The sequence below is a fragment of the Schistocerca piceifrons genome, chromosome X, assembly GCF_021461385.2.
Source record: "Schistocerca piceifrons isolate TAMUIC-IGC-003096 chromosome X, iqSchPice1.1, whole genome shotgun sequence".
In the NCBI taxonomy this organism is placed as follows: domain Eukaryota; kingdom Metazoa; phylum Arthropoda; class Insecta; order Orthoptera; family Acrididae; genus Schistocerca; species Schistocerca piceifrons.
This window is the reverse complement of record NC_060149.1, coordinates 406471973-406498614: the sequence shown is the minus strand read 5'-3', so window position 1 is coordinate 406498614 and position 26642 is coordinate 406471973. Positions and strand designations below refer to the sequence as shown.

Sequence of the window (26642 nt, the reverse complement as noted above, 5' to 3'; positions counted from 1 at the left end):
TTTGTGACGTACGGTTGTACCGTGAGAGTTCCGTCAGTCATTACCTGCATTCATGGCCGATGGCTCCCCACACTATGACGTCAGGAGTAAAACTGCTGTGCTCCCCTAAAACATTTGGTGAATGGGAACTCTCCCCAGCTCCCCGCCATAATCGCAGATGATGGTCATCCGTAGTAGTGCCGAACCGCGATTGATCGATGAACAGAATGAGACGCCAGTCATCAGCAGTCCATGCTTTCCAGTTATGGAAATATTCCAAATGCAGCAGTTTGTGTTGTTGTGTTAACGGCAGCCTGTGCATGGGACGGTAATTTCCTGATCCGGGTGCTGCTAGGCTCTGACCAATGGTGCTTACTTGTTTTCGGGTGGCAGTCGCAAATGTGACGATGTGCTTAGTGCACAATACTGCAGTCCTCCGTTGTACTGATCAGATGTGGTCGACTGGGTCCTCGAGCAGTTCAACGTCAGACCAATCTCACATCCCAAAGCCCCACAAATTCTATCAGCTGCTGATAACGCTGCCTCACATGTCTGTGTCCTGCACAGTGATCACTCAACATCTGAACTGTTCACGCCACTCATACACTCTGCCAGGCCTGATAACAACACTATATGTGAACAACACTAATGCAATCTGATAAACATTCTAAATGTTACAGTGAATTACAACATTAATCATTTGCATACCTGCCGATGTACATGTACAAAATTGCGTTGACTTCCGACCATGTCTCCTGGTTGTTTCACTTTTTTGGTCAGGCAGAGTACAGAGTGTTAAAAAAAGAATGACCTCATTTCAAAACTTCATATTTATTGATAAAAACATACTACGAACATGGAATGGATTGCAAAATATTCACAAAATTTTAAAGTTTGAGCTATGCTATTGCAAATGCTCTATGCGTTTACCAACAGCAGAACGAATAACATCTAGACGACAGCTAAATTCGTCATAAACTTTACACAATGTATCTGATTTTACAGAAGTTATGGCAGCTGTTATTCTGTTCTTCACTTATTCTGTGTTACGAGATAAAGGGGAAATGAGCACACTTTCCTTCACATACTCCCACAAGAAAAAGTAAAATGGTATGATGTCTGCCGATCTTTGAGGTCAAGAATCCAGGGCATTGTCTCGGGGTCCCGTGCCGTTGAGGCAGAGTGTCGCTGAGAAACTGACGTACGTTGTTGTGCCAGTGTGGTGGAGCTCAACCTTGTTGGAAACTGAAGTCATCGGAGTCCTCCTGAAGTTGTGAAAAAAGCTAGTTCTGCAGCATCTGAAGATAGCTCACTCCAGTCCCTGTGTTTTGCCCAAAAAATAGGGACTGTACACTTTTTCACGAGAAATGGCACAAAAAATGTTTCGCTTTAGGTGAGTCTCTTTCGTGCTCAGTAAAGTGATGAGGGTTCTTGAGGCCCCATATGCACACGTTATGTTGGTTTACTTTACCGCTAACATGAAATGTTGCTTCAACAATGAAAATTAACCGTTGCAAAAATGTATCGTCTTCCATGTCCTCTAGCAAAGTACTGCTGAAGTCAACTACTTCCCTTTTATCACCAGCCAGAAGAGCTTGTACTGATTGTAGTGTGTATAGTTTATAGACCAAACGACGACTTACACTCACCAGTCAGTCGTATGAGGCATTGCCAGTTCTCTGCTTTCACAGTGAGTAGACTTTCGTGGACTCCACTGAAAGGTTTGCCGAATTCTTACATCATGTCATCAGAAATGCGAGTTGGACCTGGAGTCTTACATAGGCACAAGCATCCTGTCTCTTCAGGTTGGCTACACCAACGACGAATGTTTTTTGGTGTAAGAGAATCAATGCCAAAACGCAAACGAAAAGCACGCTGGACTGAAATCACTGTTTCACTCTTTGCAAACTGCAACACACGAAACGCCTTCTGTTCAGCGGATGCCATCTTACTTCTGACTGACTGCAAACTGAGAAGACGCATTGACCGACATCTAACGGCCACGGCCACTCAAACGACGCACATTTCCTAGCCAACACGTCCCATGTTTCGTAATTATTACCGTCCAAAATCATGTCATTCTTTTTGAAACACCATATATTTTCCTGTGTATTTGCAGCACGGAATGGCTGGAAATGGAACAACGTCCCTTCCGCCATGCACTGTACACTGAAATGAGGAGTATGTGTATAGATATTCTGTCAGAAACTCTCTTATTGTAAAATAAAAGCAGTCAGAGGAATAAAAAATTTATCGCCATTCTCATGAAATAGTGTGTGTTCGCATTGCGAGCCGGCTGACACGTGGTGAGCCGACCCGTGACGTTCCGGGCTAACAAACCCATTGTTTTGCATTGTGGTGTTCACAATGGCGGCCGAGCTGTGACGGCATGGCGCGGGCCGGGTCGCGCCGCTTCGACGTCATCCACAATGTTGAATATTTCCGGCGTGAGCCGGTGGCCGGCGCAAGCCGCTGAACCTACCCTTGAGCTTCTGCATCACACGCAGCAGGCATCTCCCGTTTGCTTTCATCCGAAGTTTCCTTCCACAAAGTTCTTTTTTCCTTTTCATTTTTTTATTAAAGTAGAAATCCTTTACGTTTCATAATCAGTGAGAAAAATTACAATTATTGTGATGATACATGCAAATTTACTTAGCCAATCTACATTTGCTTAGCTCACCTTCTTTCATATGTTGAACACCTCTTCATTATTCTTCAAATTAAAATAAAGCACTCACTCCGTCATCAGGTCACATGTGGTCCACCGGGACCATTCGGCCGCCGTGTCATCCTCAATGAGGATGCGGATAGAAGGGGCATGTGGTCAGCACACCGCTCTCACGGTCAGTACGATGGTTTTCTTTGATCAGAGCTGCTACTATTCGGTCGAGTAGCTCCTCAGTTGCCATCACGAGGCTGAGTACACCCAGAAAAATGTCAACAGCGCATGGCGGCCCGGATGGTCACCCATCCAAGTGCCGGCCACGCCCGACAGCGCTTAACTTCAGTGATCCGACGGGAACCGGTGTATCCACTGTGGCAAGGCCGTTGCCTTGTCAAATTAAAATGGTGAAATAGAAATGGAAACACCTTAGAGACAGCTATCGATAAAACGTGGCAAAATATGATCAGGTGATCCAGGAAAAAGTCCATCGAAATGTAGTTCCACTTGCCCTTGGTTTCATCATGATTTCATACAAGGTATCTTTAAAAGAGCTGTGCACAGTTCCTTGAAAGCGGAAACTGAACCAGTCAGCCAAACGGCATCATGTCAAGAATTTTCACCTATCACTCTGTCTGTGTTACAAGACGAAGGATCACCCTGAGAGGTTGTCATTGCCTCCGGTCGATGAACCATCACCTCTACCAACTATCGCATCATTAACAAAAAAGAAAAAAAACTAATGGGGAAAAATGTTGAAGAATTTTTGCAACTTGAAAAGGACAAAACACTGTAGGAGGCAGCACTCACCAAGTCTATGTCGTACGTGCAAACGACCATCACTTGTGTGCAGGCAGAATCTGCTTTCAGCGCTGAAGACCACGGCGCGTCATTCCATCTTCCAAGTGATCCTCTGACGGCACCAGTCACGCCTTGCTTGTTTATGTTGTGGGGCGAATGAAAGAAGGGCTAGAGGTTCACGTGCCCAAGTCCCACAGGTAATAAAGGGTTCGCCGCGCGGGGTTAACTGAGCGGCCTGGGGCGCTGCAGTCATGGACTGTGCGGCTTGTCCCGGCGGAGGTTCGAGGCCTCCCTCGGGCATGGTTGTGTGTGTGTTTGTCCTTAGGGTAATTTAGGTTAAGTAGTGTGTAAGCTTAGGGACTGATGACCTTAGCAGTTAAGTCACATAAAATTTCACACCCATTTGAACACACCGAATAACGGGTTCGCAACTGCTCGTGTTGACAAGTTGGACTCACGAGCGCTCGTATCTGTGCTGTGCTAGCTGTACGACCTGCCACAGTTGGCCTTACAATACGACGATCCTGGTGGGCGTCTGTACTGCGTGGACGTGCAGAACCTCGTCTATAGTGTGAGAGTGTTGACGTGACCACTGATACCAGTAAAGTTGTGTGGCAATTCTCCGAAAGCGCCATCCCGCCACTCGGAAGGTCATAGTTTAACCCCTTTCAAACTCGCTCAGTTGGTTGTAGGAAGCCCGAGTGTGTCTCTGTAGCATGGTTGCCCTCTTCCTTCACATATTTGCACCACACTGAGCCTCCTGGCTGTAAGCATTCCCTATTAATGGGGAGCTATGCTTCTACGCTACCATTTGGCGGACGACGTGGGAATCATTATCAGGACATCTACTATACCGCATGTGGCAAATGCCAGCGTCGATTCAAAATCGATGCCGTCTTTCCAGGTGTACTAATTTATTTTTTCAGGAAGTGTATGGTGATTCATTCTGTAATACGAATAAAAATTTTCAGGAAACTTTTTATTTCTTAATCTAAAGCAAAAACCTCTCCTAAATGTCTGTCGCTATTCACTGAACGAGTCCAAAACCTATTTCCTCTGTGCTTAAAAACACGACGAGCTAATGCACTGCACTGTCAAATCAGTTCCTATAAAGTAATGAAGTCACTGTTCTATACGATAGTACACTGGCTGGCGGTGAAAAGCTGATGGCTGCACCTGTGTTATCGACGACGTTACATGTCAGCAGTCCAAGAGTGGGGATTCTCTTGCCGGTGCAGCTCGGCCGCCAAGGGGGAAAAAAACGCGCATATCTGCATCGATCGGCAGTAATTCATTTACCTTCCCTGCAGTGTTTGAAGATTTGCTGAAACTGCCCATTATTCTTTTTGATAACGGTCTCTAACGAGCTCGACATCCATAGGAAATTAAATCCTAAAATTCCTTCCCTCTTCCCGTTAAAATATAAAACTCGGTATGGAAACTCCTTACGGACTGAGGTGAGATATAATTATTTACAACTTGCGGTACTACACTCTCACAGAAACACGAAAGTGAAAATTTCAAAACGGAACATACTATGCATTAGTCAGACGTATAAACATCTTATAAGTCTCTGCCGTTTCTCATCTCAGAGTAGAAAGCAAATAACTAGAACATCGCAAGCTTTTGCTGTAGTCCATCCTCAGCAGTTTCATCTTAGAATAATTTCTTCGTCTTTCCTAGTTCCAAATACGAAATGAACATTCTATTAATTGTGGGCTGTTGCCTTTTATAACGTCAAGTGTGGCGGTCGTCATCGAGGGAAAAATTTATATATCTTTGGAGTTTTCTGAACCCTGATCAATAAAATAACATGAGGGACCAACACTAGGCCTGCACTGATCTCTAATAATACACTGCTGCAATGTTTCACACTGTGCTAAACACCCACGAACTACGGATACGGCATTGACATCGCTCAGTAACTCGTATTTACTTTTGAACGGAGATAGATATCAGTGTAACTACCATGTCAGTTTTTTTTGTACGTTTATCTTTACTTCACTCGTAAGAGTACGCTACCCGCTGTTAAACTTTTTCACTTCGAGATTTGCAAATCAAGTACAAGTGCTTGATAACTAGCGTCATTTCACAATTACTGTTACGAATTATGAAGAGGGAAATGGCTTTTAATTAGGAGGCTAAGATGCTACACTACTTCTTGTACACAGATCAGATTTTTTAACCTCATATTTTCTTCAAAATCGGTTGAGAAATGTTACGGAAGTAAAAAATCACACAAAACGAAAAGTAAGTGTTGTTTTTTCACGGGGAAAGTAAGAGTTTTAAGGAAAATATAAGTTCATAGAATAATGTGGCGTAGTCTTATATAATGCCAAGAGTTCTACAACGTGGAAATTGGAGAAGTGAATGTTTCCCCTTACCCTGTCCCGGCCCAGCGCTCAGTGTGGTCACGGGACGGCTGCTTGCGTCAGCCAGGCGCGGGCCGGTCCCGTATACGAATATCCCATTCCCGCCCGTCCCGGCACTAGGGATGGGAAAAACCGACCAGTTAAAACCGATATCGGCATTTTAGTTATGAATGATAGGTATTTTCGGTATCTGTTTGGTCTCGATTACGACAGATGTTTTTATTTGTTACTAATAACCGAGTAAAAAACCAAAATATCAATTAAACACAGCAGCAGTGCTAAAATTTCCCGTTTTTAAGTAAACTTTTTTAAAAAAGGAATTATTCGTAAAACCTGCATTGGCTTGAAATATTGCATGAGAAAAGCAATGAGTGCTATTCTAGTAAGTGTAGAGTCTTGTACCACGGGAGCAAGGGAGAGGATATGTTATGGGTGTCCGGTATCCTCTTTCTCCAACACAAATGCACACGTGGATTAACACAGTTATTTATTCACATGAACAGATAGCTGCTACTTATGTTTAATAGAATCCATGTTTTGAGCTTCAAGCTCATCCGTAATAGTCCTCTTGCTGACATTATTGGTATCTTGCTGTTACATCTAATCTGGTCGCTATGTACTATCGCAGCCGGTGATGTGAACTGACAGACGCCAACTTAAATGCGAGTTAGTGACTGAGTGACTGAGACCCTCCTGTCTCACTCTCATCTAATACTTTCCCCTCTTTGGGGAAGTGTGTACGGGAGTTTATAGTCTTTCGGCTTTTACCCCACTGTGTACTTGTGTGTGTGGTTATTTCTGTAATTTATGGGTGTCTGCGTGATGTGATGAATGTTCTGTGTGTGTCTGGTACTTGCCTGAGGTTGGCGAGATGATTAATATTATGGGGGAGGGAGGAAGATTAGGAATTAGGTTTAGGGATTCACTCCTCGACTTAGTCGTCGAAGATCGTCATTGGGCGTTTGTGCTTGTCGCGGGACATGTCATACCGACCTAGGGAGTGGAAGAGGACGTTTCCTGATCTGGAAGAGCTTTCATAGAAGGCCCTTGCCAGAGCTTGGAAACACTCTTTCAGGAGTAGGATTTCAGCTGCGGCGTGCGGATCATCGGTAGGGAATCCGAGGGGTAGATGCAGTGCCTCCTGAGGGCGCAGTTCTGCAGCCTCTGGAGTTTGTCCAGGTGCTGCTTCGCCGCGTATCCCCAGACAGGGACTGCGTATTCCATTACTGGCCGTATCAGGGCCTGAAAACATTCACTCCTACAGAGCAGGGAAGGGAGCTGGTTGAGTTGAGGACTGGGTATAGGATGGATATTCTGGCACAGACCTTCCTGTGGACCTCGTCTATGTGGAGTTTGCACGTAAGACGAGAGTCCAAGGTTACGCCAAGGTACTTGACGGTTCAGCGCCGGGGGAGTTGGGTTCCGTTTAGGCGAAGGTGGAGGGGGAGGGGGGGAAGACATTGAAGAGGTCCGCGCTTTCTGAGCCTCTTGGTGATCAGCATAGCCTGCGTCTTTTCAGAGTTGATGATGATGCGCCAGCGACGGGCCCATGTTTTTGTGTCATCTAAAACCCATTGTAGCCTTCGGATGACCAGGTCCTTGTTCGCATTTCGTGTGTAGAAGGCTGTCTCATCAGCGTACTGTGCGGTGTGCACCAGGGGGCCGTCGGTGTGTCCACAGTGTACAGACTGTACAAAACGGGCCCCAGGACAGATCCCTGTGGCACCTCAGCACGAAACGCATTTTGGTGTGGGTGGCTGTTTCTACTTTGACAGAGAAAGTTCTATCCGTGAGATAGCTTTTTATTTGCTTAAATATGCTTCCAGGGAACCCTTGTGTGTACAACTTGTAGAGTAGCCCTCTATGCCATACTGAGTCGAAGGCTTTGGCTACGTCTAGTAGTACTATCCCACAGCCTGTAGTGCTGCGGGAATAGAGGGTCTTTCCATGGTTTGTGTTTCCAGCAAGCTGGGAACTCGCGGGAACGAGTAATCTCTTTGAAGACGTTCGCGAGGTGTGTGATCGCCGAGGGTGGGAGGTTCTTAACTAACTGATTGGTGACACTGTCATGTCCTGACGCCTTTTTCGTGGGGAGGGACCTAATTACTTTTGCCACGTCTTCGGGAGCGAAAAGTATGGGTTCGTCCTCTGGGTCCTCCTCAGCATTGAGGAAGACAGCCAGTTGACGACGGACTACCTCTTCATGTTCTTCATCCTGGTGTTCTGCCGCTTGAAACTGCTTCTCGACGGAGTTGGCGAGGGCGTTGGCCTTTTCAGCGTGGCTGTAGGCCAGACCCCGCTCGCCGTGCAGTGGTGGCATCCTAGCGCGTCTTTTTGTGAATTGCTTGGTTGCTTGCCATAGTGTGTGATCGTCTACTTTGAGAGCTGTGAGGCGGTTTTGCCATTGCTGGTTTCTGAGAGCTACCTTCAGCTCTCTCTGTAGACGATTGAGCAGCCTCCTGGTGGCCTGATTTCTGGTGATTTTCCACTCTTTTGCCACTCTGTTCTTATGTCGAATTTGAGCTAGCAAGTGTTCCGGGAGCTGTATTTGCGGGGGCGACCCGTCCCTTTGCGGGGGAGTGGCCTCTTCCGCTGTCTGCAAGATGGTACCTGTTAGGTCTTGTAGCGCTTGTTCTACTGTTTCGGCAGTAGGTGGTGGAGCACGAGTGCTATCAGAGGCGGCAGTTTCTCGGTATCGCTCCAAGTCTGTACGTTTGTAAGACGTCTGGTGCCGTGGGAGTGCTACCCATTCTCCCACATCGACCTCTACAACCACTGGGTTGTGGTCGGAGGACGTTTTGTTGATTTTCTTTGCGGCCACAAACCCCGCGATTCTCCTAGTGAGGGCTATCTCCATTTTTTTGGAAAATGTGTGGGCTCGACCGGACCCCATGTTTCGAAGGAAACCATCCTGTCAGCGGCGGCGGCCTAAATACCTGCTGTCGAGAGTGCGTTGGCGGCGTGTTGTTTGCGAGTCTTTGCGCTTCATCTTTGCCGACCGATGTGCCGTTGACAGCTTACGCCAGCACAGTAATAATGCCAACAGAAACGAGCAACAAACACATGGCAGAAATGCTGACATGATAATATCCTTGTTGCTGTGTGTCGTGGCTTAAGGTACGCGTGTACGTGCAGAGTGCAAGACTTGCCACCGCCTGGTCTATAAGGTAGTTTCTCGCTGTCGTCGCCGGACATCCGTTATATTGCAGAACAGCACCAGCCCTAGTCTGGAAATATTTTTGCGAAGTGACTTACCAACAAAGCACAATGCTACATTTGCTTTAAAAGATTAAACAAATTCCTATAATTTTTCTGAAATAATAAAAGAGGAAAGGAATTATGTTAACAGTGATAAATTAAAAACTTAACAGCAGTTCATTCATAGCATACAAGAAAAATAGAAAGTAGCTGATCTTCTGCCTGTGTATACATAATATGGCTTTTTCTTCTTGTAGCCCTCGAAAACGGACAAATTCACACGAAAAACGGAGTTCTTCAGCCTCCGTTTTCACCCTTTAACACTGACTATGCATAGTGCCCAAATACTGGTATGATCCCCGATTACAACATGATTTTTGAGCAGATATTCAAAAATTTAGAATCAGTGGGAGAATACCGGCTATTTTCTGTAGTAAGAAATTAGAATTAAGTTAATACCTTCAGCTGCTGACGGGCGTTGACATATATCAAAGGGGACAGGTGAAAATGTGTGCCCTGACCGGGACTCGAACCCGGGATGTCCTGCTTACAGGGCGGACGCTCTATCCAGCTGATCCACCAAGGGCACAGAGTGTGACTGCAGGGACTATCTCACGTACGCCTCCCGCGAGACCCACATTCTCACCTCGTATGTCCACACACCACATTCGTAGTGTCCCACCCCAATACACTCATTACTCGTGGAAGATATTCTTACCAAGTCCCGTAAGAGTTCGAGGAATATATGTGCATCCGCACAGAAGAAGAAGGGCATGGCCGGTATTGCCAGAATTACACTCCTGGAAATGGAAAAAAGAACACATTGACACCGGTGTGTCAGACCCACCATACTTGCTCCGGACACTGCGAGAGGGCTGTACAAGCAATGATCACACGCACGGCACAGCGGACACACCAGGAACCGCGGTGTTGGCCGTCAAATGGCGCTAGCTGCGCAGCATTTGTGCACCGCCGCCGTCAGTGTCAGCCAGTTTGTCGTGGCATACGGAGTTCCATCGCAGTCTTTAACACTGGTGGCATGCCGCGACAGCGTGGACGTGAACCGTATGTGCAGTTGACGGACTTTGAGCGAGGGCGTATAGTGGGCATGCGGGAGGCCGGGTGGACGTACCGCCGAATTGCTCAACACGTGGGGCGTGAGGTCTCCACAGTACATCGATGTTGTCGCCAGTGGTCGGCGGAAGGTGCACTTACCCGTCGACCTGGGACCGGACCGCAGCGACGCACGGATGCACGCCAAGACCGTAGGATCCTACGCAGTGCCGTAGGGGACCGCACCGCCACTTCCCAGCAAATTAGGGACACTGTTGCTCCTGGGGTATCGGCGAGGACCATTCGCAACCGTCTCCATGAAGCTAGGCTACGGTCCCGCACACCGTTAGGCCGTCTTCCGCTCACGCCCCAACATCGTGCAGCCCGCCTCCAGTGGTGTCGCGACAGGCGTGAATGGAGGGACGAATGGAGACGTGTCGTCTTCAGCGATGAGAGTCGCTTCTGCCTTGGTGCCAATGATGGTCGTATGCGTGTTTGGCGCCGTGCAGGTGAGCGCCACAATCAGGACTGCATACGACCGAGGCACACAGGGCCAACACCCGGCATCATGGTGTGGGGAACGATCTCCTACACTGGCCGTACACCACTGGTGATCGTCGAGGGGACACTGAATAGTGCACGGTACATCCAAACCGTCATCGAACCCATCGTTCTACCATTCCTAGAACGGCAAGGGAACTTGCTGTTCCAACAGGACAATGCACGTCCGCATGTATCCCGTGCCACCCAACGTGCTCTAGAAGGTGTAAGTCAACTACCCTGGCCAGCAAGATCTCCGGATCTGTCCCCCATTGAGCATGTTTGGGACTGGATGAAGCGTCGTCTCACGCGGTCTGCACGTCCAGCACGAACGCTGGTCCAACTGAGGCGCCAGGTGGAAATGGCATGGCAAGCCGTTCCACAGGACTACATCCAGCATCTCTACGATCGTCTCCATGGGAGAATAGCAGCCTGCATTGCTGCGGAAGGTGGATATACACTGTACTAGTGCGGACATTGTGCACGCTCTGTTGCCTGTGTCTATGTGCCTGTGGTTCTGTCAGTGTGATCATGTGATGTATCTGACCCCAGGAATGTGTCAATAAAGTTTCCCCTTCCTGGGACAATGAATTCACGGTGTTCTTATTTCAATTTCCAGGAGTGTATATACACTCCTGGAAATGGAAAAAAGAACACATTGACACCGGTGTGTCAGACCCACCATACTTGCTCCGGACACTGCGAGAGGGCTGTACAAGCAACGATCACACGCACGGCACAGCAGACACACCTAGAACCGCGGTGTTGGCCGTCGAATGGCGCTAGCTGCGCAGCATTTGTGCACCGCCGCCGTCAGTGTCAGCCAGTTTGCCGTGGCATACGGAGCTCCATCGCAGTCTTTAACACTGGTAGCATGCCGCGACAGCGTGGACGTGAACCGTATGTGCAGTTGACGGACTTTGAGCGAGGGCGTATAGTGGGCATGCGGGAGGCCGGGTGGACGTACCGCCGAATTGCTCAACACGTGGGGCGTGAGGTCTCCACAGTACATCGATGTTGTCGCCAGTGGTCGGCAGAAGGTGCACGTGCCCGTCGACCTGGGACCGGACCGCAGCGACGCACGGGTGCACGCCAAGACCGTAGGATCCTACGCAGTGCCGTAGGGGACCGCACCGCCACTTCCCAGCAAATTAGGGACACTGTTGCTCCTGGGGTATCGGCGAGGACCATTCGCAACCGTCTCCATGAAGCTGGGCTACGGTTCCGCACACCGTTAGGCCGTCTTCCGCTCACGCCCCAACGTCGTGCAGCCCGCCTCCAGTGGTGTCGCGACTGGCGTGAATGGAGGGGCGAATGGAGACGTGTCGTCTTCAGCGATGAGAGTCGCTTCTGCGTTGGTGCCAATGATGGTCGTATGCGTGTTTGGCGCCGTGCAGGTGAACGCCACAATCAGGACTGCATACGACCGAGGCACACAGGGCCAACACCTGGCATCATGGTGTGGGGAGCGATCTCCTACACTGGCCGTACACCACTGGTGATCGTCGAGGGGACACTGAATAGTGCACGGTACATCCAAACCGTCATCGAACCCATCGTTCTACCATTCCTAGACCGGCAAGGGAACTTGCTGTTCCAACAGGACAATGCACGTCCGCATGTATCCCGTGCCACCCAACGTGCTCTAGAAGGTGTAAGTCAACTACCCTGGCCAGCAAGATCTCCGGATCTGTCCCCCATTGAGCATGTTTGGGACTGGATGAAGCGTCGTCTCACGCGGTCTGCACGTCCAGCACGAATGCTGGTCCAACTGAGGCGCCAGGTGGAAATGGCATGGCAAGCCGTTCCACAGGACTACATCCAGCATCTCTACGATCGTCTCCATGGGAGAATAGCAGCCTGCATTGCTGCGAAAGGTGGATATACACTGTACTAGTGCCGACATTGTGCATGCTCTGTTGCCTGTGTCTATGTACCTGTGGCTCTGTCAGTGTGATCATGTGATGTATCTGACCCCAGGAATGTGTCAATAAAGTTTCCCCTTCCTGGGACAATGAATTCACGGTGTTCTTATTTCAATTTCCAGGAGTGTACTTACAGGGATATGGTGTCTCTTCTTTCGCTGGCTGCTTTGACCGAGCGGTTCTAGGCGCTTCAATCCGGAACCGCGCTGCTGCTACGGTCGCAGGTTCGAATCCTGCCTCGGGCATGGATGAGTGTGATGTCCTTAGGTTAGTTAGGTTTAAGTAGTTCTAAGTCTAGGGGACTGATGACCTCAGGTGTTAAGTCCCACAGTGCATAGCACCATTCGAACCATTTTTGTCTGTTCTTTCGGACATTTCCGAAAGAACAGACACCGTATCCCTATAACTATATTTTCTGTAGTATTCTACGTTTTATCACTTTTCGGAAAAACAGTGAGCGGTGGATGAACTTTCTTTTATTTGCCTATTTAATTTAATATTTGATTCCATGTATCTTGAAACTGAGAAAGTCAAAATTTTTTAGTCTTTGTACAGTTTCTACGTTTATTACAGGAAGTAATGAGATAAAAAAGAGAAAATCCGTTATTTCAGAAACCGGTGATTTTGAACGATTTCAACAGTCGAAAGTTAAACCAGTGTGAAAAAAAACGGATGTAACCGGAAACTGGTTGTTTCAATAATAACCGACATCCCTATCCAGCGCGCAGTGTGAACGCGGATTCCTAACCATAACGTCCCTGCTTCGAATCAGAAGCAGATTTTACTGTTCCAAGTGTCGCTGGTCTAACACTAACGAACATCATTTGAGCTATTCAGGGACCAGCTGGCGTTAGTTACCAGTATGCTCTGTTGCCAAGTCTAACAAGGTGGCCAAAAAGAATATAGCCCGGAAATTGCACACCTAGTAGCAATCTTACCATTACGCGACTGCTGTCCTAAACACCTGTGAGGATTTTAGCATATCTAATGGTGCGTCTTCTGTGACTGGTACGTTTCATCCGCTGTTCCAAATCGTCACCTTCATAACACTTGTACACCGAGATTATTGACATAAACATCTTGGTTCATGTTCGTTGTAACATGAATGACAAGGTCCACCCATGGTAGTTGAAAAAAAAAAAAAAATCACAGGACTCTCCTGCCTGAACTACAGCATCCATACAATGTGGGTTAAGGTTAAACACGTCATTGTGCTGTATGTCCACTTGAAGCTCAGTACCATTAGAAAAGAGGAACAATAGCGACTCTTAGGGCCAAACTGCACGCCTCCAGTCAGCTTCTGTCCAGTTTGTGTTGTCCGGCCCACTGAAGTCATCCAGGTTTATATGCCGCTGTGGGCAACGGTCTCTTCCGGTGAGCGTAGGTCGCTCCATTTTTGCTCCATTTATGGAAAGAGAGAAAGAAAAATACTTACCTCGAAGGTTTGCTTGAACACCACAGTGGATAGAATGAGATTTGCACTCTGGAGCGGAGTGTGCGCTGATGTGAAACTTCGTGGAAGATTAAAACTCTCTGCCGGACCGAGACTCGAGTTCGAGTCTCTGTCCGGCACACAGTTTTAACCTGCCAGGAAGTTTCACATCAGCGCACACTCGGCTGCAGAGTGAAAAAATTCATTCTGGACATATCCCCCAGGCTGTGGCCAAATCATGTCTCCGAAATATCCTTTCTTTCAGGAGTGCTACTTCTGCAAGGTTCGAAGGAGAGTTTCTGTAAAGTTTGGAAGATAGGACACGAGGTACTGGCAAAAGTAAAGCTGTGACGACGGGCCGTGAATCGTGCTTGGGTAGCTCAGATGGTAGAGGAATTGCCTGCGAAAGGCAAAGGTCCCGAGTTCGAGTCTCGGTCCAGCACACAGTTTTAATATGCCAGGAAGTTTCACCACAGTGGACAGTATACCTCCGCCTTCCACCAAACTTCCAGCTGTCTAAAACAACCGAGTACACGGGAACCTACAGTTTAGCGTGGACTCCGAAAAGCGGGGCAGTTTAGCATATTACACATATGCAAATGATTGCTAGAGTTTAGAGAAGCTATTAAGCAACAGAAAAAATGAAAGACTGAATGTTGGACCTTTAGACACGTAGTTTGAGGCGACAGGCGCCTATCTTCTTGTCTAAATAATTTTTATTTATTTATTCTTTTAATTGGCTTTTGGTTTTGTGACCAACAGCTATTCACAATTTGTACCTATTACAATCATCAGTTTTGTGTACTGCATACTCTACTGAGTCAAAAGTATCCAGACACCTCTTAGTTGACATTAATATGGTTTGTGTCCATCCTAAGCCTTCATGACGGCTTGAAATCTGCTAGTGCCACTTTCAACGAGGTGCCTGGATGTCTGAAGCGTTGACAGACTATTCTTCCTCAAGAGCTGAAAGCAGAAAAGATACTGATGTTGGACACTGCGGTCTGTAGCGAAGTCGATGTTCTGTCTCATCCCAAACGACTATTGATACGCCAGTCCATTTCAGGAATATTATTTTGCAGAAACCATCGCTCTACAGATGCTGCTTTATGACAGGGTGCATTATCTTACTGATGCAAACAATCATCGTATCCGAACTGTTCTACTGTACACAGTAGGCAATGCAGTAAAATGTGTTCACAGCCTTGCGAATTTAGTGTTTTCTTAAGCAAGGGAACCACACACTAAAGACGAAAAACACCACCATATCGTATCACCACCCCATCCGTACTTCACTGGCTGGTGCTACATATGATGGCAGGCGACGTTATCCAGGCATTCGCGAAACCCAGAGCACTTCATCAGATTGCCATAGGATGTTGTGATTCATCATCCCAAATCACTAGTCTACAGTCATCCACTGTTCAGTGGTGTCGCTCTTACACCACCTCAAGTTGTGCTTAGCATTGACTACAGAAATTTGTAGCCTATGAGGAGCCTCTCGATAAATGTAGTCCATTCTTTTTAATTCCCTACGCACTGCCATTCTACTAGCTGGGCTGTTCGTAGCACTTTGGAACGGATGAATGGTTCCTCCTGCCGATGTATTACGATCACCCTTCGCAGTGTCCGTCGGTCGCTGTCTGGCAGTACATGCGATCTGCCGAGTCTTGATTTAGCTGTGGTTCCTCCTTCCCGTTAGCACTTCACAATTATATCGACAGATGTTGTCTTGGACAGCTGTAGGACTGTTTAAATGTCTTGTTACTTAGGTGGCAGTCGATGACGTGTGCCCGTTAAAATTCACGGAGCTCTCCTGACCGCTCCATTCTCTTGTTACTGTTTCTCTACCGACAGGAGAATACTGTGCGACTTTATTTATACTGGTCGGTGCGCCTCCCGTGACATCTAATATCCAGTTCTGCATTATGGGGATGTCCGGATACATCTGATCAGATAGTGTACCTAATTAGTGAATTACCTGTCCATTTACAAAAAGAAATCAGACATCATCTTACTTCGAAAAAGAATCAAATTTTTAAAAAATTAATGATTCAGGCATATACTGATGTTATCTCATGTTGGTCTAGATTAACATGTTTTGTAATTTTAATTGTTCTGTGGCGTGTTTTATACATATTTGCTACCTAGTTTACAGTTAAAATTTGGAAATTTGTGGTAAGGTATTATGGGACCAAACTGCTGAGGTACGATAAATGATAAGTGTTTGAAACCCTCAGCTGCCGACAGGTGTTGATATACATGGATGGGGACAGTTGAAAATGTGTGCCCCGACCCGGAATCTCTTGCTTACATGGCAGACGCTCTATCCAGCTGAGCCACCGAGGACACAGATGAATAGCGCGACTGCAGGGACTTATCCCTTGCACGCTTCCCGTGAGACCCACATTCCCAACTGTCCACAATCTACATGCGTAATGTTCTTAATAGATATTTGCCTCACGAGAAGACCCACATTCCCAACTGTCCACAATCTACATACGTAATGTTCTTAATAGATAGTTGCCTCACGAGAAGCGTGCAAGTGATAAGTCCCTGCAGCCGCGCTATTCATCTGTGTCCTCGGTGGCTCAGATGGATAGAGCGTCTGCCATGTAAGCACGAGATCCCGGGTTCGATTCCGGGTGGGGTCACACATTTTCAACTGTCCCCATCGTGGTATATCAACAACACCTGTCGGCTGCTGAGGGTTTCAATTAATTATCATTTGTTCTAGAGAAGCTGCACGGTCATCAGTGGTATCAGTTGTTTCTAGAACAGTTACTATCTTCATATAAACTTACGATAAGGACGACACACACACCCATGCCCGAGGGAGGACTCGAAATTGTATCTGTTCTTTCTAGAACAGTTACTATCTTCATATAAACTTACGCTAAGGACAACACACACACCCATGCCCGAAGGGGGACGCGAACGTCCGACGGGCGGAGCCGCGCGGCCCGTGACAAACGCCCTAGCCCGCGCGGCTGCCCCGCGCGGCTGCCCCGCGCGGCTTTGCAGTTACTCCAACCCACGCTACACACAAAAACACGCATACATACATACACACACACACACACACACACACACACACACACACACACACTTTCGGCTGGCATCAGGACCTTGACGATGCTCCCGACATTCAACAGCCTGTAAAAGCTGAGTCAGCACCTCATCTGAATGAATGAGATGCTGAGCTCAAGAAAATGGAAAGAGATCAGAATTATCCATCATAGGTAGTGGGCACTGCATTCTACAGTACTATTCATTAGACTACGACAGTTTACTGTAGAACAACATTGTTGAGCCAATGGCGATTGCAGTGTCCACGCTACCATTGAGTCTGGACCGCGAATCAGTGGAAACCTGCCACCTCCTCGGATGTATCACTTTTATTGTTACAGTAGGCCCACGTGTTCGATTACGCCGGCATCCTGACAAACCGCTGCTCCAAACACGCACCCACCAACGGACGTAGGCTGGTGGGAGCAATATTTTGCTGGGGGAGGGGGCGGGGGGAGGGCATTCTTGTGGGCTTCGTGTGACCTATGGTATTAATGGAAGACACTATAACAGCTATAGACTAAGTGAACCCTGCATCCACTCATACTTGATGTCGGCAGCTTTCAGTAGTATAACTATTCGTGCCACAAGACCTGAATAGTGATACAGTTGTTAGAGGAGCACAACAGTGAACTCATGTTAATGTCTCGACCGCAAAATTTGTCTGATCTGAACCCGACGGAAGACATGTGGAACGCGATAGGGCCGGTAGCTCCGCGTCCACTGGCGGCCGGCCCGCAGTACGGTAGACATTTGCCGCCACATAACTCCGGAAGCCTGCCAAGGACATGTCGAAACGCTGGTACGCAGGATCGCTGCTTTATTGCATTCGAAAGGTGGACCACAGTGCTATTAATGGCTCGTCATAGAAGTCAGTGTACACTGAGGTGACAAAAATTATGGGATACCTCCTAATATCGTGTCGGAGCTTCTTTTGCCCGTCGTAGAGCAGCAACTCGACGTGACATGGACTCAACAAGTCGTTGGAAGTTCCCTGCAGAAAGATTGAGTCATGCTGCCTCTATAGCCGTCCATAACTACGAAAGTGTTGCCGCTGCAGAATTTTGTGCACTAACTGACCTCTCGATATGCCCCATTGACGTTCGATGGGATTCACATCGAGCGATCTGGGTGGCAAATCCTTCTCTCGAACTGCCCACAATGTTGATCAAACCAATCGCGAACAACTGCGGCCCAGTGACATAGCGCATTCTCATCCATAAAAATTTCATCGTTGTTTGAGAACATGAAGTCCACGAATGGCTGCAAATGGCCTCAGTTACTTCAGTTGGACTAGGGGACCCAGTTCATTCCATATAAACACAGGCTACACCATTATGGAGCCACCACCAGCTTGCACAGTGCCTTGATGACAACTTGGGTCCATGGCTTCATGGAGTCTGCGCCACTCTTGAACCCTACCATCAGCTCTTACCAACTGAAATCGGGACTCATCTGAGCAGGCCACTGTTTTTCAGCCGTCTAAGGTCCAACCGATATGGTCACGAGCTGATAGCAAAGACATACATAGAAAGAAGTATCCTTTATTGTATGATTATATGATAGCGGAACAATCACTGGTAGCAGTTACTTCTGTAAAATATCTGGGAGTATGCGTGCGGAACGATTTGAAGTGGAATGATCATATAAAATTAATTGTTGGTAAGGCGGGTACCAGGTTGAGATTCATTGGGAGAGTCCTTAGAAAATGTAGTCCATCAACAAAGGAGGTGGCTTACAAAATACTCGTTCGACCTATACTTTAGTATTGCTCATCAGTGTGGGATCCGTACCAGATCGGGTCGACGGAGGAGATAGAGAAGATCCATGAAGAGCAGCGCGTTTCGTCACAGGGTTATTTGGTAACCGTGATAGCGTTACGGAGATGTTTAACAAACTCAAGTGGCAGACTCTGCAAGAGAGGCGCTCTGCATCGCGGTGTAGCTTGCTCGCCAGGTTTCGAGAGGGTGCGTTTCTGGCTGAGGTATCGAATATATTGCTTCCCCCTACTTATACCTCCCGAGGAGATCACGAATGTAAAATTAGAGAGATTAGAGCGCGCACGGAGGCTTTCAGACAGTCGTTCTTCCCGCGAACCATACGCGACTGGAACAGAAAAGGGAGGTAATGACAGTGGCACGTAAAGTGCCCTCCGCTACACACCGTTGGGTGGCTTGCGGAGTATAAATGTAGATGCAGATGTAGATCGTGTGCTGCCATAGCCCACTGACACCACATTTCGCCGCACTGTCTTAACGGATACGTTCGTCGTACGTCCCACATTGATTTCTGCGTTATTTCACGTAGTGCTGCTTGTCTGTTAGCACTGAAATCCTAATTAAACGCCGCTGCTCTCGATCGTTAAGTGTAGGTCGTCAGCCACTGTGTTGTCCGTGGTGAGAGATAACTCCTAAAATTTGGTATTCTCGGCACACTCATTCCGAGTTCCGTGAGAGTTCCGAAATGGAATGTCGCATGCCTTTAGCTCCAACAACCATTCCGCTGGCAAAGTCTGTTAATTCCCTTCGTGCGGCCATAATAACGTCGGAAATCCTCCTGCATGAACCACCTGGAGTGCAAATGGCAGCTCCGACGCTGACGCTGAAAAAGACGAGCCTGTCCTTGGCTCGATGTGGTGCAGTTCAGACAGAAGTTGTCATTCCTGCCGTTCCTAACGGGGAGAGAATAGATATTACCTTTCTTCTTGATTCGTCCTTGCTGGTGGGCGAAATGGCAGCTCCGTCGATGCACTGCCCTTTTATACCTTGTGTACCCGATACTACCGCCATCTGTATATGTGCATGTCGCTATCCCATGACTTTGTCGTCTCCGTGTATTTCCTAATACTGCAACATCTCTTTTTAGTAGCTGCTCTCCCAAAATGCAAAAAAAAAAATTATTTCTTAACAGTGTAACTTCCTTTTTTAGCAGCTGTTCTCCCAAACGCAAAAGAATGGCCACAAGCTACATTATAACCTCTTAGTTCGCTGTTAGGTTGAAGCAGAATCATTATACCTCGATGTTTTGCAGAAGCGGATGGAGCTCCGTCAGTGCATTGTGTAGCATGGTTTCTTGAAGAAATAGTTTCTGTGCTGCTGAAAGAACTCTGTAGGACTCGTCATAATCCTCATTTTTAGCAACATTACTCATACTTTCTTCAAAACGAGATGTAGAGTCCTCACTATCAGAAGTATTTACAGTCGTTCCTATCTCAACATCAGGTGGCGATTTGTTCACATGTTGAGGATTCATGAGCTACGTTATAATGCTAAACCAATAGAGAAATCAGCAGAACACTCTGGCAGCGGGATTTCATGTGAGCAGTAAAGCAAAACGAGACAAGTGTTGACAATGCCTGAATTATTATATGACATTAAATACTCCTCAAATGTAACGTGAAAGCATATCCCACAAAAAATGCTGAAATCAGACGAGAAAGTAAAAAGATAACTTTTTGGGTCGTATCGAGTCGAAAATAAGAAACATAACAATTATCGTCTGTTATCAAATTAATTTAACGATCAGAAAATTTTTTTGAGTCACAAACAGCTCTTACACATACACAATTACACTGAATTAGTTACTTAAAAGTAACAATAAATGATTTCGAAACCATTGACTGATTATTCGCCTGGGGCTCTTCAGTGTTCGCAAGTTTCCATCTTACGCCTCCAAATGTCGCTCCATTCGCTCGTTGTGCGGATACAATATGTGACCACATACCAGTGGAGAGGTATAGCAACTTGTTAAGTGTTGCTTGAGGTATCGCGAAACGCATTCACCAATTGCTATAAGAAAACGCTTCAGAACAGAGTATCACAAAGCTGTGCTTCAGGCAAAGACTATAAAAGCATGGATTGATAGGTTTGCGGAAACAGGTTGTGTGGTACGTCGAGAGAAAGTGGTTATCTGTTTGAGGTAGATGCTGGCATGCTTTCGCGCATCTGAGGAGGAATTTCTTACAGATGTGGTATCTGCCGTGTGGCAACAGGAAGCCACGTGAAACATTTGTTTAAAGAAACTTGACCTTCTGTCAATTTCGAAGCTGAGAATAAATTTTTTGAAGGAAGTAAATCTCCTGTGTTATTTAATGTTACTTTTAGGTACCTAATTTACAGTCAGTGATATTCACAAACATATCGTTTTTGTAAAGAAAAAAGATTTAAATAAAAAAGGAGTAAAGGCATCTTGGAACATCCATCAGACTATCGCATCTAGCCAGCCCTTAATATAAGTTAAATATATTTTTCTGTTCCATTTTTAAATGATGGTACTCAGTTTTTATGTGCTGCAGCCTTTTTCTGAACTTATAAAAAAAAGCTGCTACTGATAATTAAGGCTTTTTCAAATGTTCAAATGTGAAAATATATTCCGGGATCACTGGTCGTGTACAGCGTTACAATCGAGAAAATCTTGTCAGTACTGTGTGTAGTAATGTGTCTGCTACATTATTCTCTATTACACACCAGTAATCAGTAAATTAAATTAAATTAAGAAAATGTGTTATGAAACCAGTTATAGGTTAAATACATTTTGAAACTGAAGTTACTGGAAACTAACACAAATTTCCATTTTTAAGATAGGTAAAACTGTTGACACATTAACGAAACTCAATAAATCTGCATATACCACTTGTTCCATGGCAAAAGACCTTCTTGTGTTTCAAGGTACCGACTAACTATATCTTCACCGTCCACACATTATACAACTTGTTTTAAAAATATATAGAATTTTACTTGCATAACATTTTATAACTGGAGAATTAACGACATATTTCAAATAGCTTTAATATATTATACAACACCTAAATATGCAGAAAACTGACCAAAAAACATCATGTGTTCCTCAATACACATCCTTTAGGTACAACAATGTCCCTTACTGCTTTAGGGTCATACAGACCAGAATACAGGGTTTTGACAAAAATGTGGAAACGTCTAGAGAAATACATCCTTGAACATAAATGCAGGTGTTAGCTAACCCTGCAGGTTGCTCTGTTGTACGTATTTGACCATGAAAAGCACCTGTGTGAGGTCCTCAATACGCAGCAACGTCAGTCCTGGTTGAAGCAGAGGTCTTTGTAGTTGTAAGTGCATTATGTCGTAGCTAAGTGAATGGTGGTGCCTTCCGTAACCAGCGCAGCTGAAGTATTTGGTGTTTCAAGAGGCAACGTATCGAAGAAGATATACCGCGTACACGGAAAGCGTAAAAATATCATCCGCTTAGTCACAATGCCGACGACAGTGTGTGTTGATTGATCGTGACAGTCACTGAAGAGGACTGTGACGAAAAGTAAGAGGACGTCAGCTGCAAAGATCACCACAGAACGAAATGTCGCACTCGTGAACTCTGTCAGCAGCAAAACAACACGGAGGGAGCTCCATAAGTAGGGAACTGCAGGTCGAGCTGGAATTAGAGAACCACACAGCAGTAGTGCAAATACCCGTAAAAGTAAAACGTGTTGCCTAAGCTATAAAACTGGGACTATGAAGCGACTGAAGAAAGTGATTTGGTCGGATGAGCCCTTGTTTCTGGCTGAGTTTACGTTCCAAGAGTGGAATATGGATGGTGTTCGGTGATGGTTCGGGCAGCCATATAGTGGTATTCCATGGGCCCCACGAATACTGTGCACGTTCGCATGATTGTCAAGGTAAAATGTTTGTTCCTCAATCGTGATGCTGTGTTCCAACGTGACGAGGCCCCTGTTGACACTGCTGGCATCGATCAGTACTGGTTTTATGACCACAGCCATGAACTATCGCATCTCCCCTTGCCGCCACAGTCACCACATCTTAGTATAATGAATCTTTGTGGTCAACTATGGAGAGAAGGGTGCATGCTACATTCATTATCTTTACCTGAACTTGCCACTGTTTTGCGGGAAGAGTGGTACAAGATACCCCTGAAAACCATTCAGGACCTGCATCTAGTCATTCAGAGACGTGTGAAAGCTTTCTGAATGCCAAGAAGTTCCCAACACCGTGTTAGTCAAGGTAATGTGTTGCGGTTTCGGTGATGATGATATTTGGGTTTGTGGGGCGCTCAGGTGCGCAGACATCAGCGCCCGTACAAAGTCCCAATTTCTACACATTCCAAACTAACCACTGTCACGAATAAAATGATGATGATGAAATGATGAGAACAACACAAACACCCAGTCCCCGGGCAGAGAAAACCCCAACCCGGCCGGGAATCGAACCCGGGCAGCAACACTAGCCAGTAGACCGCGAGCTGCGGACATGCGGATACGGTATTTCCATATTATGCCCATCCCCTGCAAGAAGACAAAGTTAAACACCTTACGAGGTAGTCAAGATCCTTTCACAGATGTTCTGTTGGACGACGAACTGAGGCATGTTGGCGCTGCGGCAGATCTGTATGACCTGATCTCTCTTCTCTGCCGGAACCGACGGACAATTAACTACCGTATATTTGCTTGCAAATTGGTATAATGATACGCTACTGACTTTAGATGAACATTTATGTGGACAGAAACATATTTAGTCCCCTGAGCGAATGAATGCTTGCTGCAAACTATTGGTGGCGAACATCGACAGCATGTAATCTCATATAAATCTTATGGGATACACTTTAAGAAAAAAAAAAGCGGCGCACCACGAAGGAAGTATCTGAATGTGACTGAAATCGGTGGATGTAATGTACATGTATAAACAAACAAATGATTACAATTTCAGCAAAATTGAACGATTTATTCAAGAGAAAGAGCTTCACTAATTCAGCAAGTCAATAACGCGTCGGTAAACCTCTGTCCCTTGTGCAAGCAGTTATATGGCTTGCCATTGATTGCCAGATTTGTTGGATGTCCTCGTGATGGATATAGTACCAAATTGTGCCCAGTCGGCGCGTTAGATCGTCAAAATCTCGAGCTAGTTGGAAGGCCCTCCCCATACTGCCCCAAAGGTTCCCAATTGGCGACTTGCCAACCAAGTTAGGATTTTGCAAGCGCGAAGACAAGCATTAGGAAACTCTCGCCGTGCGCGGGCGGACATTATCTTGCTGAAATGCAAGCCCAGGATAAATTACCATGAAAGGCAATCAAAACGGGGAAAAGAATATCCTCGACGTACCGCTGGGCTGTAAGGGTGCTGCGGATGACAACCCAAGGCGTCCTGCAATGAAAAGAAATGGCACCCCAGACCATCACTCACGGTTGTCGGGCCGTATGGTGGTCAACAGTCAGGTTGGTATCCCATTGCTGTGTGGGGCATCTCCAGACTCGTCTTTGGCCTGGAATCTCATTGACTAGCGTAGAATTGTCTTCGGTGATGACTCCCGCTTCGAACTGAGCCCCGAAGACCAGCGTAGTCGGGTCTGGAGACGCCCTAGACAGCGATGGGATACCAACCTGAGTGTCACCCGCCATACGGCCTAGGGCGCCATTTCTTTTCATAGCAGGACCCTTTGGGCTGTCATCCGCGGTACTCTTACAACACAGCGGTACATCGACGATATTCTATGCTCCGTCTTGTTGCCCTTCATGTCAAGCCATCCTGGACATACATTTCAGCAAGTTAATGCCCTCCCGCACACGGCGAGAGTTTTTACTGTCTTCGTGCTTGCCAAACCCTACCTTGGCCAGAAAGATCCCCGAATCTGACCCCCCCCCCCCCCAATTGAAAAGGTTCGTAACATTACGAGCAGGGTCTTCAACCAGCTCGGGACTTCGACGATCTAACGCTCCAATTGGACAGCATTTAACGCGATATCCCTCAGAAGGAAATCCAACAGATCTGTCAATCGATTCCAAGCCGAATAACTGCCTACATAAGGGACAGCTGTAGACCAACTTGCTCAGTTAGTGAAGCTCTTTCTCAAAAACAAATCAGCCAGTTTTTCTGCTTCGTGGTGCGTCGTTTCCTTTGTCTTGTTGTGTGTAAAAAAGTAACGCGAAATGAGGCGAACATAGAAAGTCAGTGGTAGGGAAACGAATGATGGAATTAAATTTGTTGGAACGGTTTTCGGTAAGTTCTGTGCATTTGTAACGGAAATCGTACAAAAGACGCCAGTGTTGACTAATTCACCTGGATTTCTCCAGCGTTTTGCCGTCCTTACCAAGGAGGCATAAAAGCCTAAGAGACGCACTGCTAGTAATGTAACAGGTCGGTATTGCACTTACGACAATGTGACAGAGAGTCTTGAGAAACTCAAGTGGAAATTTTTGAAAGAAAGATGTTGCAGTTCTTGCGAACTTTAGAGAACCTGTATTCGAGCAAAACTGTGTAACCTTCTGCATCCACCATCGTATACCTCGCATAGAGATCTTGAGAATAAGATACGAGAGGTTCAAGCGTGTAGAGAGGAAAAAAGACTGTCATTTTTCTCTCGTTTGGTATGCGAATGGAATGGGACAGAAGCCCTATAATACTGATAGGCAAGACCCTCCTCCACGCGCTGTGTAGGCTACACGAGGTACTATCCAAAATTTTCGGGACTGGTGCTGTCGTCTATTGAAAACTTCACCTTTGGGCACAATCACCCTTGAAGTAGTTCCCATCCGCATGTACACACCGGTCTCAGCGCTTCTGTCACTGGTCAAACGTTTTCTGGAAGGCCTGATCCTTGAGGGTGTTTATCACCGCGAGCGATGCTTCTTGAATTCTCTCTAGAGTGTCGAACCGACGGCCTTTCAACTTGAGTTTCAGTTTTAGGAATAGCGCAAAGTTGCAAGGTGCCATTGCCAAAAAGGTCCTCGTGAGCAAGGACGTGTGACAGGGCGCGTTGTCGTGATGCAGCAGCCAGTTCCCTTGACGCCAAAGTTCGAGCCGTCGTCGCCACATGTTTTCAAGGAGCTGTCGCAAAACGTCACAGTAGTACGCGGAATTCACTGTTTGGTTGGGTGGTACGAATTCTTTGTGCACAATTCCCTTGGTATTAAAGAAAACGATGATCATGCTCTTCACTTTGCTCTTCACCTGTCTCGCTTTTTTGGGTCTTGGAGCGTCTGGGCTCTTCCACTGCGACGACTGTCGCTTTGTCTCTGGGTCATAACCGTAAATCCAGTTGAATCACTGCAAAGATCTCCGTAGCACTTTTCCCGAGATTCGCACAGAATTTGATACACACGTGCTGTTCTGTTCGCGGATCCATCGTAAAATCGGACACACCAAACACAGAGTATTACCTAAATCACTGTGGACACGCAACACGTTCTCCCAGATGAATGCCGCTCCGCACACTGACTCATCAGATATGTAGCTCTTGCCACCTAGCGGTGCAAATATCTTTTACTCCTTATTTCCAGATGGCAGCACCAGTCCCGAAAATTTTGGATTCCACCTCGTATATGTAGATATGGAACCAAGCAGTTACGTTACAGTTAGGTCGGTAAGGAAGTAATATACTTAATTTTTTGAATGAATATGAGGAACAATATTACAAGGGGTGGCGAATCAGTAATGCAAAACATTTTTTCTCGGCCAATTTCTTTTAAAAAACTGCGGAATTTGCTGTGGGACGTCGTGGAATATTCCTGCTTCAGCCCCTATAGTTTCATATAGTTCCCTTAACGTAGCCTTCAATATGGCGTCTGCAACGGAGGTGTCTTCCAAGTAGAGAGCTTTCACTGAATTTCTTTTGGCCGAAAACTAGAG

General features: G+C 46.6%; 1 protein-coding gene and 1 pseudogene across 1 annotated transcript in view; one reads left to right on the top strand and one right to left on the bottom strand.

The window, feature by feature from the left end:
• The window catches only part of LOC124721623 (protein quiver-like), a 750131-nt gene that overhangs the window by 12630 nt on the left and 710859 nt on the right, over positions 1 to 26642 (top strand). The window lies entirely within an intron of this gene.
• LOC124723647 lies at positions 2915 to 3032 on the bottom strand (annotated as a pseudogene).